Raw genomic sequence first — 15,645 nt, 5'->3', positions numbered from 1 at the left:
AAATGTTGTATGATTGTCCCTTACAATTCTACCAAAATACTTCAGTGCTGCCCAATAACACTCTTTAGTATAATTTTAATATAATATATATAAATATATTTAGGGCTACAAGGATGGTGAGGGGACTGGAGCATCTCCACTACGAGGAGAGGTTGAGGGAACTGGGCTTGTTCAACCTGAAGAAGAGAAGGCTGCGAGGGGACCTTATAAATGCCTACAAATATCTGAAGGGTGGGTGTCAGGAGGATGGGGCCAAGCTCTTTTCAGTGGTGCCCAGTGACAGGACAAGGGGTAATGGGCACAAACTGAGGCACAGGAAGTTCCATCTGAACATGAGGAGGAACTTCTTCTCTCTGAGGGTGATGGAGCACTGGAACAGGCTGCCCAGGGAGGTTGTGGAGTCTCCTTCTCTGGAGATATTCCAGACCCGCCTGGACAAGGTCCTGTGCAGCCTGCTGTAGGTGACCCTGCTTCGGCGGGGGGGTTGGACTAGATGACCCACAGAGGTCCCTTCCAACCCCTACTATTCTGTGATTCTGTGATTCTGTGATTCTGTAATAATGAATGTAGCACTCCCTGTGGAGCTACTCATACAGTACATTGCCTTTTTCTTAGAACAAAAGGAAGATTTTGGGAGACATTTAATCTCATTTCATGAGAGAACTAACTACGTATTGAGTCCTGATGATCTTAGGAAGTAAAATCTGAAGTATTGAGCCAATACAGCATTCCAGTATGCAGAGTACCAGTTTATGAGAATTACTTTTACATCCACATTTAGAGTACCACATGTAATTACTGAAGTGTACACTTCTGTCTGAGCTATGGCATGTAATTTCCATTACTGGTCTTGGTAGTCATGCACATGCATTACAAGACCTCTAAGCAATCTGTAGTCCCTTGTAATTAAATGCAAAAAGAATTATAGCCAGTAGAATGTAGTGAATAACTCAAGGCCAGTAACTTGTCTGATAAATTTAACATATTTTTATGTACCAAAACACAACGTCTTCTATCTTTTTTTATTTATTAAGTTACTCATTTATTACTTCATTGATCTGTAGTCCTTTTGCAACCTTTCGCAAAATATTTCTAAATTGCTGCTGGAACAATACTGATTGTTTACATAATTTCTCACTAAAATTTTACGTTAGGGATTTGAAAAAAGATAGTGAAACTTTGAAATTTGAGGCTTTTCTCTATACAAAGTCACCTGTTTCAAAAATTCTTTCTGCAATTAAAAAGGAAATCACTGCATCCAAAACCTTCATATCTTAAAACAGTTTTCACTAGAATTACTTGAAAAGAATTATTTCCATCCAGCAGGAAATTCTCATAATTTGAAATTCAAACAATATACAAGTGGAAGGAGCCTCCAAGGTCTTTGAATGATTTCTCTCATATTAAAGGTTACCATATTGATTCTTTAATAACTTACCTCATAGCTTCTGAAACACCACTGCATTACTTTCCTCACTACAATTTCCTCACAAATATTATTCCACAGGCTCAGTGTGCAAACACACTTGCTCATCTGTCAATTCAGTATTTTACTCAAACAGCCCTTCTCTTTCTTTGAAGATCATACACCTGAAGTGTTTGGAGACAGTGGTCATTTTTCTTTCAGAATTTATTTTATTAGGTTTAAATAAAGGAAAACCCTCACCCTTCTTATTTCATTTAGAAAATTAATCTTTTATCTAATAGGTTATTTTCCTCTGTGTACATTATCCCTTCTCTGCACTTCTTTTACTCGACATTTTTCTTTTTTTTCTCAAATAGAAGTGACTGGAATTCTGCCTGATATTATAAATCACATTTCATGTATATCCAAAACAGAAACAAACTGTGTACTATAAAACACTGTGGAAGAAAATATTTCATAAAATTAATTTCAGAGTAGTTACAATAGTACATCATAATACCTCCTCTTCAGAAACATGCCATGATATTGAATTCTATCAAGAAATTTCATCAGCAGAATGGAACAGGGGATGGGAAAGACCTGAATTACAACTCCAGTGAAATGCTGAAACTGCGCAGGAAATCTCAGAGGCCAAAAAATTCTTACTACTTCAGTAGACTACAAAGCATTTTACTGAGTAGAACAATCCAATTAACCCCATTTAAACCAGGGGTGGTGAAGTGAAATGCCTTATTACAGATAAAAGAAGGGCCAGAACACATACTTTAAGTCCAGCATTGTGTTTTAGGCACAATACATTTCATCTGGATTTTCTAAAGAAAAAATTTCACTCAATGGTTTTCACAGAAAATTTTAATTTTTTAGTCTGCTTTTCTAGTATGACATTACAACTAATAAATACATTTTGAAGTGTATTAAATCTAGAGTACATATATTTAAAACTCCGTAATACTCATGTGCCATGAAATTATTAAAAAAATTTCTGCAAATCAATCATAAAGACTTTTTTTTTAGAGGATGTTGCAATATTACTATGCATATTTATTATGATCAGCAATAGCTAACCTGACATTCAGAGACAGGTTGTGAACTGCTATTAATAAATTTATTTGTTTCAATTCCATTATTCCTGTTGTAAAAACAATGGCTTGAAATATTGAAAATACGCATTAGTAAAACAACGAAAGTTTGCTGAGTTCTATTTACTTTTCTTTTAACAGAAAATATGAATTTGTACCTGTTTAAGGACTAGTTTGTTTGGGGTTTGTTTGTTTTTTTTTTTTTTTGTGTGTGAAACTGTTGGTTCTAGGAAATTTTCAGCTTAAAAAGTCTATGACTGGAGTCTTTTCTAGAAAGAATCTCTTGATTAGTTGATGATCAAATAGGAATTTTAAATTCAAGTTTCATCTCCTTTTTTAATGTAAATAAGCTACAATATATGACATCATATTGTATAATGTGGTGAAAAAAATCCTGTGTTTGTCAGACAAAAGTTAAAAATATTGCTGTTTTTAAATATTAAAACATTCTTTTCACTGTGACTGTTTTATAAGAAACACTTGTTTAATAGGAATTTGACTGAATTGCTCTTTAGTTATTCACACATCCTCCCATGAAAAATGTATTTGTTATGTAATTCAGGAAAAAAAAATTAGGCATTTTAATCCAGATACTTGCTAACTAAAATATTACACAACTGGTCATTTAAGCTATTTCATGTTTCTTGTGTCGTGTGGTGAATAAAATGAAATTCAGTAAACCATAATATAGTAAGGCATCAATAATCTGTCTTACGATCATTGTCTTTCATAAAAAACTTTGTTTTAAGAAGACATCAAAAAAATCACAAACCATAAAGTTAAGGAGCTCTATTCCATCAGTCAAGACTTTTTTAATGTCCAGTACAATTGTTAAATTAAACAGAACTCATAGTTCAGGTGTATGATTACACACTAACTCAAGGAAACAGAAGACATGCTTACCCTTAAGTATGAGTAATTCCTTCAAAAATCTTATTTTAATTCAAGTGAAAAGATACCAAAAATGCTTTATTAGAGCAAGATTTTGTCATATAACCAGAAGGAAGCCACAAATGCAAACCCTGCATCTAGTATTTAATGTTACACAGAGAAATTGTGGTTATTATTTTCAAGGTCTTTCTTGCTTCGTTTTCCGCTTTTCCTTTTTTCTTTTGTTCATTCAGGATGTCTGAAACCAGCCTTGGGAGTCCTTCTAATTTATAATTAATTTCTATTATTAGTAAGTCATTTCAACTTGTCTGGAAATTGGAATTTCATTCTACTTTCTCTAAACCAAACTCCTGGGGTAAGGACTCTCTTCTCATGTTCCCCAAATCTCACAGGCAAGGTAGCATCAAAAGATTCAGTATTTCTCTCATTTTAAGAGTTCATTTCCCTCATTTTAGGAGGCCACAGATAATCAGATAAGGAAGGCAGGAGTCAGAAAGGAAGGCAGGACTTATACAGAGGCAAGGATTGCACTGCTTTGAGTCATAGAAATCATAAGATTAAATCCTAGCAAAGTCTACTACTTGTTGCAAGGACAAATGAGAAAACTGATTTTAAACCTTTTTCTTACTCCAAAGAACTGACAGAGTCTGTGTAGTGAAATATCATTTGAATTATCATATTCTTTTATCCCTCCACCCATCTTTTTATTTTATGTACCATTTGTACATACACAAATCCGTAACTGAAGATCAAATGTAGTTGTACACAATTATGTACAAGAATCTTCAACTTACACACATTAGAATATGTAACCACTGCTAAAAAGAAATACGGTGACATAGCCATAAGAAAATTCAGAGTTCCTAAGGTATCTTCTGTGCACTTATATTCTTTGCTGGAGTAAATTATGAAGCCTGCAGGTTAGGTATTATTACTGCACACTACACTATCCCAGGCTGTTTCAGTCATTGAATGTATCTAAATGAACTGAATTATGGCTTGACTTTATTTGCTTTCAGAACAGAGATGAAAATGGTATGTAAATTTTTTTATGCACTGAATACATAAATGTGCATGTACATGCATATTACACACATTTTACCTCTTATGCATGATATTTACCTAAATCAAGGACCCCAAAGACATTTTCCCATTCATTTTAAGGCACCGAAATGTTGATGTATCTATTCTGTAAAACAAAACACCCAAGTACATGCATAAAGTATATGGTGAATTACTCTGATAAAGTAGAAAAAATAATAAAAGTGTTATATACACTACTTTTCTTCTTTTGACACAAGTAGAAGTAATTACACCATAGTTTTTGAACATCTGCAGGGGTCATTTTCCCAGTGGCTGTGCATTGGTTTATTATTTAGAAAATAATCTCTTCAATGTGATTGTGAAGTATAGGAAACAGGTTTAAAATAAGCAAACTATTTGCCTGCTTTGAATAGCTGTTGCAAACTCTGTTTTCAGTAAATTTAGTAAAAGGTACATGGAAATTTCATCATATTTATGAAAATTCTTGGGGAAATAATAGTGAAAAAGCAATTATTTTGAAGAATCTATCAAAAATGAATCTTAAATAAATTATTTTCAGGGGAAAAAGTAATGATTAATCAGTTATTTGATTATGAGACAGACTAATTATATTACTAAGATGTCTAGTGGAAACCCATTTGTAACTGAATAAATCTATTGTCATTGGGGAATTTGTCAGTTGCAACTATATATATCTATGTAATTTTTTTATTTTTGGAAAGATGTTTTAGGTAATTATGATTATGAAGAAGATGAACATTTTAGATTTTCTAAATGACAAATTAGATGGAAAAAAGATTACCTACACCAAATAAAGATTGTAGTATTATATGAAATTGCAAGGCAAATATTGCCAATCCAGAAGGCAGACTGCAATCTCAGTAACTCCTTTGAAAAAATTAGTGCAGACAGCCAAGGTATATGTAGAGATAATTCTAACACCTGACCAGGTACAGGTTTGGAATTCTGTGGCAAAAATTGTGTTTTTCTCTCTCTTACCTGGATTAACTTTTAACTTTCCAAAAGCCCACTGAAGCTAACAGAGTCTCATTGGCTTTGGATTAGACTTTGAGGAATATTACTTTCTTGAATCTCAGTGCAAAGCATGTATCTTACATGCAAACCTTCACCACGACTGCTCTCACGGGTGGTACTCCTATTTTCAAGCCTCTGTTTCACTGCAAAAACATTACTTCCTAAAAGTGAACTAAAGCTGAAGGTAGCAATGCATGTGGAAGCCACAGTAAGATGTACTGCACAGCATGCTGCCAAAGTATTCTTGCTACCATTGTCCATGGTATCACCGTTTATGCACCATGTCTTGTTTGACTGGAGTTTTTTTGTGGTAACACCTAGCTGTGTCAGTAATAGACAAATACGGCACAAGACTTTGAGAATCACTAAATTATAAATAATAAAGAGGGCATAGAGTCATACTGTAATCTTGTCTGGATGAAAAAAATACTTGGCTTGAATCGCTGCTTGAAGACTGACCATGTCTGCTCTACAAGAAGACAAAGTTTGTATTAAGAATGTTTCCCTAAACTTTTTTTCCAGCTCTATTCAAAGTGGAAGTGTAAAAATATGGAGAGGATTGTCCTAAACCAGTTTCAACTCTATGTGACTTGGTGCTATACCCCCTGCTATAATGCAAATAATACAAGTAGTACAATTAGTGTAATAATTTACTCTATTGGGACATCCCAAATCTTTACAAAAGCCTTATCTGCTCTGGGACCATGTGTGTATCATGTCAATGGTGTTAAAGAGGGGGTTAGAAATGATCATGTAAAAGGCCCAAAGGAATTTCAAGATTAGTCATAGACTGTTAAAAAGTGTCGAAATACAACTTCTATATGCTATAGTGCAGAAACGCTTTTAACATCACACTAGTTCACTTACAATTGTAACTTTATACATTTTCATGTATTACGGTGAAATGTAATGCATGCATTGTGAAATTTTCAAAAGTGCCTCTGATTTAGGAGTCAGTAAACATTTATCTTACTAGGCTCCAAAATTCCAGATCCACTAAGATATATGTTTACCCATCATTAGTAAATCACAGAATGAATTAAATGTGTATACTTTTATCTATTTGGGCTCAAATAAGTTTATCTAAAAAAGGATGTTCATGGAAGATATTCATCTCCTGAGGGGATGACAAGAAACATTTTTCATTTTATTTCTTCCTATTCTGAAAATATAGAAAAAAGTATATCTATGTCACTTGTTTATGAAGTTTATTTATTTCAGCTGCCAATCTGGAAAGGTTGATTTTAATATGAGTATTTACACTGTCTGATACAAAGTGTTTGACAAACAGACTTAAATATTTAGGTAGACTGCTAAATAGTGCATAGCAAAACATAAAAATATATCTAATCTTATTTGTTTGTCACACTACAAAATATTGGACACTAATCTCTTAATTACCAATGAGAAATTGCTTATGGGATTCACAATGGCATTTGATAAGATGTGTGAAGTACCAGACCCTAGTTATGAATTTATTGTAGTTTCCTTACCCTAATATGTATGCCGGAAGAAAAATGGATTTCATATTTCAATCATGTTAATTTGTTCAGATACAGCTGACTTACATAAGACACATTCTTAGGTATCGGTGTTCTCCCTAGATACCAATTTCTTTTCTGCTTCACTTCACAAGAACCAGTGTCACTAATTTTGCAAAACAATTCACCCGCATGTATTCTTTCTCAGGTAAACTTAGTTTGTAGCTGGAGATTAAGCTAAACCTGTAGAATATGTTAAATTCGTAGTCACTAAGGTATTCCTGAAAAGAGTTGTACTGTCATATGCATATCAAAAAACATACTTTATGTGATATGTTGATAAGTTTCTGCTTCCAGGAATTAAGATATGGCGAGCTGTGAAAACAGCCAACAGACTTGCTCACAATGGAAAAGTTAGTAAATCTAAGTCATTATGATCACCCTGAAATGTAACAAGCTTGATATTTCAGCAAAATTTTTAATGAGCAAAGTTTGACATCAGGTCTGTCAAACACTGGGTTGAGAAGTCTGCAGCTTTTAAAAGCCTTCAGAGTACAAGAAAGGAATAAATTAGAACTCTGCACATAAGCAGGAAAATTTTCAAAAGGTACATTTTGTACAGTTTCTGCATGCTACTTCCCTGCTGTTCTTACTAGCATTTCTGTGCATAAATCCCTGTTCACTCCTTGTGAGTGTACTGCTATAGGGAGCATTCATTCATCCAAAGGCAGTGTGGATTCTTCTGAAAAGTGACTCTTTTCTGCTTCAGACAGTGTGAAAGTATCAGCATGCAAATCTTTGTTTCCTTTTCTCTGAAATAAACAAGTAAATGCCACAGAAAACCAGAAATAATATTGTCACATGAGATCATTAAAGCCATGAAATCCATTTTCTAAATCTGACCATCAATTAGACCAACAACTCTATGGTATTTTTATTTCACACCCATGTGGTACTTCTCAGGGTCTCAACAAGCCTTCCTGAGCTGATTAATACTTTGGTGTTGAGGGTAAATTTATTTCCCTGGACTTAACAACTCTAGCTGTCTGCCACTGGCGATAGATATGGATGACCATCATTGAAGTAATTAACCAAATGCAAACTTGTTTCTATGTCATTAATGAATCTTGTATTCTAAGATGAAAGTCAAGTTAATCTTCTCAGATTAACTGATTGGATGCTTTAGTAAGGAGTCTAACTAGCAGATAGGGACGAATTGTAGGTTGCATCATGATTTACTGTAAAATCTCACTTAATGCACTATAGAAAACATGTAGACTTATTCATGAAACATGGCAGATATTAAAAAAGGATAAAGAAAAGTTAAAGTCCTTTGCTTCAAAGTAAAGTATGAACAGAGACATAGGTGAGCAGGAAGGATAGAGTACCTACAAGTTTTTTGTGTAGTCTTTTCTAAGATCCCAGATTAGCAGGACCATTCAAGTACATGTTTAACTCTACGTGCATGACCAAATAGAACAGACTTCTGTGGATCTGAGAGTCTTGCTTAACTGCTTTTCCAAAAGGATGGGGCTTAATCTAATGCTTAAAAGTCGAACTCATCTTGAAGTGCTTTGCTTAATGCAAGCCTAGGACAGGATTTGACAGAGAAGTTAACAACCATGCTGATGTTCACTGTTCAACCTTCAAAAGTCTGGTCCTGTAGCTTTAGGTAACAAAATAACGCAATGCCGTGTTTCTGTATTCATTTTCTGTGTACTAAAACAGGCAGTCAGCAAGTGGTGTTTACATACAAATGTCAACAGTTACAATGAGATGATGTCTAGAAATCTCGTGTGTGGCACATATATATACCTTGCACATGCCTTTACTGATTTACAAATTCATTATCTCTAGCCTTCTGGGAAAAGCAGGAAGGAAATAATAGTATTAATAATAGCTAAAATTAATGCCATAACTTGATTGTCTTCAAGATATGAATGAGTCCAGGGATGCATTTTTTCGTGTTAATACATTGACCAGTGCTCTTTAGCCTCACTGTCTTCCTTTTTTAATTACAATTCCACACAAAGAAGAAAAACCCAAGGAAAAACTTTCAAACTTCATCAGTCATTCTTACATATTAGTTAATTTGTTGTGTAAAAGGAACGTACTTCAGTCTTCAGAGTCCATCAGGGCTATATAGTTATTATCAGCTTTCTAGAAATTGAAAGAAGTTCATGCCAGCAGTAGTGATTCGATAGATAGACAATTTAAAACTGAACTGATTGCAGCTGAAATAAGAAATGGGCAGAAAATTTGGTTTATAGTTGTGGACAAAATGTTAAAAAAAATAACATTTCCTTCTTGAAAGACATTGCATTTATTCAGTTTCTAGGGTCTGCACAACTTTTTTCAAACTAAATGAAGAAGTCTGGTATAGCTTGAGATTACTAGGTAGATCTCAAAGAACTTCATACAAACTGTTTTTTTTTCTTTATGAAAATACATTCCTTTAAGAATAAATCACAGAATCACAGAATCGCTGGGGTTGGAAGGGACCTCTGGAGATCATCTGGTCCAGCCACCCCTCTGGGCAGTCAATTCCAGTGCTCTGTCACACTCCAAGTAAAGAAGTTCTTCTTCGTGTTCAGATGGACTTTCCTATGCTTCAGTTTGTGCCTGTTACCCCTTGTCCTGTCGCTGGGCACCACTGAAAAGAGTCTGGCTCCATCCTCCTGATACCCACCTTTAAGATATTTAGAAGCATTTATAAGATCCCCTCTCAGCCTTTTCTTCTTCAGGCTTAACAAGCCCAGCTCCCTCAGCCTTTTCTCACAGGAGAGATGCTGCAGTCCCCTCATCATCTTTGTAGCCCTCCGCTGGACTCTCTCCAGTAGTTCCTCATCTTTCTTGAACTGGGGAGCACAGAACTGGACGCAGTACTCCAGATGGGACCTCACTAGGGCAGAGTAGAGGGAGAGGAGAACCTCTCTCAACCTGCTGGACACCCTCTTCTTAATGCACCTCAGGATACCTACCACTGGCCTTCTTGGCAACACTGCTGGCTCATGGTCAACCTGTCATCCACCAGGACACCCAGGTCCCTCTCCGCAGAGCTGCTCTCCAGCAGGTCCACCCTGAGCCTGTACTGGTGCATTGGGTTGTTCCTCTCCAGGTGCAGGACCCTGCATTTGCCTGTGTTGAACCTCATCAGGTTCCTCTCTGCCCAACTTTCCAGCCTGTCCAGGTCACGCTGAATGGCAACAGAGCCTTCTGGTGTATCTACCACTCCTCCCAGTTTCGTGTCATCAGCAAAATTGCTGAGGGTACATTCTAACTCTTCATCCAGGTCATTGATGAAGAAGTTTAACAAGACTGGGCCCAGTACTGACCGCTGGGGGACACCACTAGTTACCGGCCTCCAACTAGCTGAGCCACTAAGACAACCCTCTGAGTTCTGCCATTCATCCAGTTCTCAGTCCACCTCACTGACCACTCCTCCAGCCCACAATTCCTGAGCTTGCCTGTGAGGATGTTATGGGAGACTGTGTCGAAAGCCTTGCTGAAGTTGAGGTAGACAACATCCACTGCTCTCCCCTCATCTACCCAGCCAGTCATGCCATCGCAGAAGGTTATCAGATTGGTCAAGCACGATTTCCCCTTGGTGAATCCTTGTTGACTACTCATGATAACCTTCTTTTCCTCCACTTGCTTAACGATGACATCCAGAATGAGCTGCTCCATCATCTTTCCAGGGTGGAGGTGAGGCTGACTGGCCTGTAGTTCCCTGGGTCCTCCTTCTTGCCCTTTTTGAAGACTGCAGTGACAATGGCTTTCCTCCAGCCCTCGGGCACCTCTCCTGTGCTCCAGGACCTTTCAAAGATGATGAAGAGTGGCTCAGCAATGACATCTGCCAGCTCCCTCAGCACTCGTGGGTGCATTCCATCGGGGCCCATGGATTTTTGGTTGTCCAGATTGCTTAAATGATCTCTCACACAATCCTCCTTGACCAAGCGAAAGTCATCCTTTCACCAGGCTTCCTCTCTTACCTCCAGGGCCTGGGAGTCCTGAGGGCCGTTCTTAGCAGTGAAGACTGAAGTAAAGAAGGCATTCAGTAATTACGCCTTCTCTGTATCCTCTGTCACCAGGGCACCCACATCATTCAGCAGTGGCCCCACATTTCCCTAGTCTTCTGTTTGCTGCTGATGTAATTGAAGAAGCCCTTCTTGTTGTCTTGTTGTCTTTGACATCTCTTGCCAGATTTAATTCCTAGTGGACCTTAGCCTTCCTCGTTGCATCCCTGCATGCTCTGAGAGCATTCCTGTATTCTCCCAAGTGGCCTGTCCCTCTTTCCACATTCCATAGACCTTTCTCTTCTGTCTGAGTTCTGCTCATCCGTGTGCGTCTCCTGCCTCCTTTGTTAGATTTCTTACTTCTGGAGATGCACTGGAGGAAGTGATGCTTAAACAGCGACCAGCTCTCTTGGACCCCCCTACCTTCTAGAGCCCTGACCCACAGGATTCCCCCAAGTAGTCACTGCAGCCAAGTCTGCCCCCAGACATCACATCCTCAACCAGTCCCTCTTTGTTCGTCAGTACAAGGTCCAGCAGCATGCCTCTCCTTGTTGGCTCCTCCACTAATGACATCAGAAAGTTACCATCAATGCTCTGCAGGAACATCCTGAACTGTGTGTGCCTGGCTATGTGGTCTTCCCAGCAGATGTCAGGGTGGTTGAAGTCCCCCATGAGAACCAGGGCCTGTGACTGTGAGGCTACTTTCAGCTGCCTGTAGAAGGCCTCATCAACTAAATAACACCTATTTCTGTTCCATTAGGCAATTTGCATGGATTTAAAAATCCAATTGGGTTCTCGTTGCCAACACCTCTAAGATTTTATACTGCAAACTAGCACATGCTTTGTCATATCCAACTCATTAAATAATCACCATGTAGAGTAGTTTGTGATTATATTTTTATTAAATGAGTGCTGTGATACTGCAAAGAAAGGCCTCCTGTTTGTTTTTTGGGACCCATCTGCTTTCACAAGAGGAAAAATCAGTGCTATGTAGTGCTGCAGTTATAATTTAAATAGTACTACATGTTTATTTTATAAGTTTCTGAACAGGATAATTTTTCAAGTTATGTGCCAATTTGAATAAAATCTGTGGACATACAGTATAAAAATATGTCTCTTCAAGCATAAACAAAATCTCTTAGTAGCAAAGAATGTGTATGTTTCTTCTGCTCTGGAGAATATTCTTAACATTGACCACATCGCTGGTGACTTATGAACCTTTTATACACATGGGGAAAAAAGGGAGATAACGGGTACAATAATCATCCTAATAATACCACTTGCTGAATTTCAACTTTCAAGCCTCTCTTCAAAGTTAAAAGTTAGCTTCCAAAGCTTTTTAAGAGGCTGCTGCCCTTTTCAAACCATATTTCAGGTACATCATTCTTGCTGATTTATACATACTAAATGCTATGTGCCCTATTCCTTCTGCGTAAAGCTGGAGAAGGCTGTGTAATTTCATTCTGCACCCTGGCAACCTCATTCAGCTCAGGCTGGTCGAAAAGTCTTAAGGCTAATTATGAGAATATTGGTTATGGACTGATCTGGAAATAGAGAGCATCTATAGCTATTTCCTGACACAGACACTCCAGATACAGACGAATCAGTTCTTTCTATTAAATAGTTGTGACTCCCTCCCTTTCATTCAGAACTGTTGAGATAACACAGCAGCAAGAAGGCATGGCAAGAAGAAGAATGGTAAAAATTCAGGGCAGCAGTTCAGACAGTTTGAAGTGTCGCAAGAAGAAGTAATTTTTTTTTTTTTTTTTAAAGAGTGGATTCAAACTGCTTGAGAGTTGGATGACTCTGAATTACACACTGGACATATTAGATAGAAGTAATTGACACTTTACAGAAACATGCATAAAGCCATGTATGTTACCTTTAAATGCACACCACAGTGCAAGCTATGGCTAACAGAAACAAGAAATTGCTTATATCATAACAAGAACCTTTGGAAAAAAGGACTAATAAAACAGTTGACTCTTCAGTGGGCAATACTATGGCTATACATCTGTTACTTTTATGTAAAGAGTGAGCTTGTTGGGCAATATATATTTTGCTTAAACCCTGCTCTCTATACTATTTGCACAGCAGAAACTCTTACCACCTCGGACACTGTTGTGATAGATTCAGGTTAAATGACAATTAAAGATCAAATTTAAAGGAAATAGCCCTTGTCCTATTGGGTCATAGTTGAAATATAGTAATGTAAGAATACTGAGAAACTTGCTTCTGTGGTATTATTGAAAAAAATGCAGATTCAATTGTCAAGAGACTGCACATCCAGTTCACCAATGTATGTAATTACAAATGAAACCAATAACTGTTTTAAGTTTGTAAGGCAGAGATGTGTGACTCTATTTTCCTAATTTAACTGACTTCAGTCTTAGGCTTGCTAAGACTTTTCACACAACTGTTCTGAAAAAAACTGCTAAAGCTACACAACCTATAGTATTCTCACCATTTTCAAAAGGATGACTTCCCATCATGTTATCACAGAAGAGTTCATAAGGAGGAGAATAGCTAAACATTGTACTTACTGCTGGTCTTTTTAGTCAGCAAAGATAAGATTCCTTGACTTATATGACATGTTTTTTTAATTCTAATTCTCAATATATAGTTTGCTGTGCTGGTCTACAAGACAGACTGGTTGGAGACATGAAGCTAGATGCTATTGCCAGTTCTGCTACCAGTCTTCTATATGATCTTGGACAAGTCTTTAAATGTCTCTGCATCTTTGTTTCCTCTTTAACATTCTGAATCTCTCAGGTTTCTTTATCATCAGTTCTTGTCTGGTTTTGACCTGATAAGAGCTGGCAATCCCTACCCAATGGGATGGCTGTGGTTTTTTGGTTTTCAGTTGGGCATTTTTTCCATTTCTTTGTTTGTTTGGTTCAATTTTCTTATGGTTTTGTTTTTAAATTTAATGTAAGGATTTGTTGGTTTGATATTATACTGCCTGTAAACACTTTGATGACTAGAAGCAGGCTAGGCACTTCGAAGCAACTGCAGTCATTACTTGCAGTGTTCTAAGGAATATTTTGATTTTTTTATGAAACTGAAAAAGTGATAGTAGTAACTTCAAGAAGGCATTAACAGTGCTGCCTAAAGAAAATGTTACTGGTTGTATGGATGAAAGAGCAATCTGCAAGCACTTGACAGACATTGCATCTTTACTCTGTGTGACTGAGAGGAGGATGCCTGGTTCCTGTAGATATTTTTGAGTAAACCTGTTCAACTGCAAAGCCAGCAGCTTCTCAGTGCAGAACATTGTTCTTACACACAGTAATGAAAACCATAATGGCAGTTAAGCTCATGGAGAAGGGACCTTTTGGAAACAGAGGAAAAACAAGCTAAGGAGGCAACCACAAAATCGGAATTTCTGCGCAGCAATTTCTGTATATTCAATGCAAATGTGCCTATGTGACACTAGCCAGGAGATTGTTTGAATGAAATAGAACATGCTTCACAGTTTGCTAGTATCTTCCAGCCTCCTTTCATCTGCAATTGAGTTGATAAATGCCAATATTTAAGTGCTCAAAAAATAGTGCTGAGAATTTTTGCGTAAAAGAAACCATCCAATGCCAACTCTACTTAGAGTCTCTAGTCATTTCTAGAAGGACTATCAGTTCAATGGAGTTCAACTCGGTTGTAATTTGTAGACTTACGGAAATCAAGACTAGAAGAGGAAGAAAGAAGGGACTATTTTGGCTGTTTTCTAGTATTAAATTTTTACCAGCTTCCCCTTAGAAATGATATGGCTGTTATTTAAACATCTCTGGGAGTTGTGATAAACTTGCTCTCAAATATAAATTTAAGCCACCCACACTCTAAATAAAAGCAATTAATTAGAGGAAAGAGAGGGAAAGTTTCTAATGAACACACTGTTGCCCAATCAGAGAAGGGGTTGGCACATTTCATCCCTAAACTGCACAGCACTAAGTATTTCAAGAAAGGACAGAATGATCCTAACCTGATATACATCCTTAGGTACAAAATAAAGTATTGGTAGCATGGATTTCTGTACTTCAGTGGGCTTTGGGTCAGGGCATAAGACTGCACAACATAAGCAATGAACTTTGGAGAAAAGGCTGCAAGAGCTGACCTAAAGCACAAGAAGAGAGCAAGTGAAAGATCCCCCTCTTCATACAAGCCCTGTACAATTTTCTTTCATGTATAAATAATAGCCATACTGCATAAAAGGTGCAAGATAGATCATCTGTAATGGCTTAAAATAGCAGCCAAAAAAAGAATCTTGGGATTTTTTTTTTAAGTCCTTTTAGCACATTCTAGGACAAAGCCCTTGTCAAGAGGAATAGACATTTTTGGACGAGCCAGCACATTTGTTCCCATAACCTCAAATGGAAAATCCCAACCATCCGTGAAATCAAAGTGAAGACAGGTTCCTCCTACAAGAAGACATTTGTAATTATACTGCTTGGGATCAGCATTCTTTCTCTCTCTTTTATACTCCTACTCGTGCTATTCTTGCTTGTGATCTCTCACCAGATCTCATTAGAGGAGAAAATCAGACAGGGGAAAATAAACAGAAAAAAAGCAACACATCTCACTTAAGCTGACTTACAATATGAGAAGTATTTTAGTTGCACAGACAAGAGAGCTCATCTGCACTTACAGTAGAAGTAACAAAACAACTTTTCCAACAAAGT

This window comes from Opisthocomus hoazin, chromosome 3 (assembly GCF_030867145.1).
Source record: "Opisthocomus hoazin isolate bOpiHoa1 chromosome 3, bOpiHoa1.hap1, whole genome shotgun sequence".
Taxonomy (NCBI): domain Eukaryota; kingdom Metazoa; phylum Chordata; class Aves; order Opisthocomiformes; family Opisthocomidae; genus Opisthocomus; species Opisthocomus hoazin.
This window is presented reverse-complemented; position numbering follows the sequence as displayed.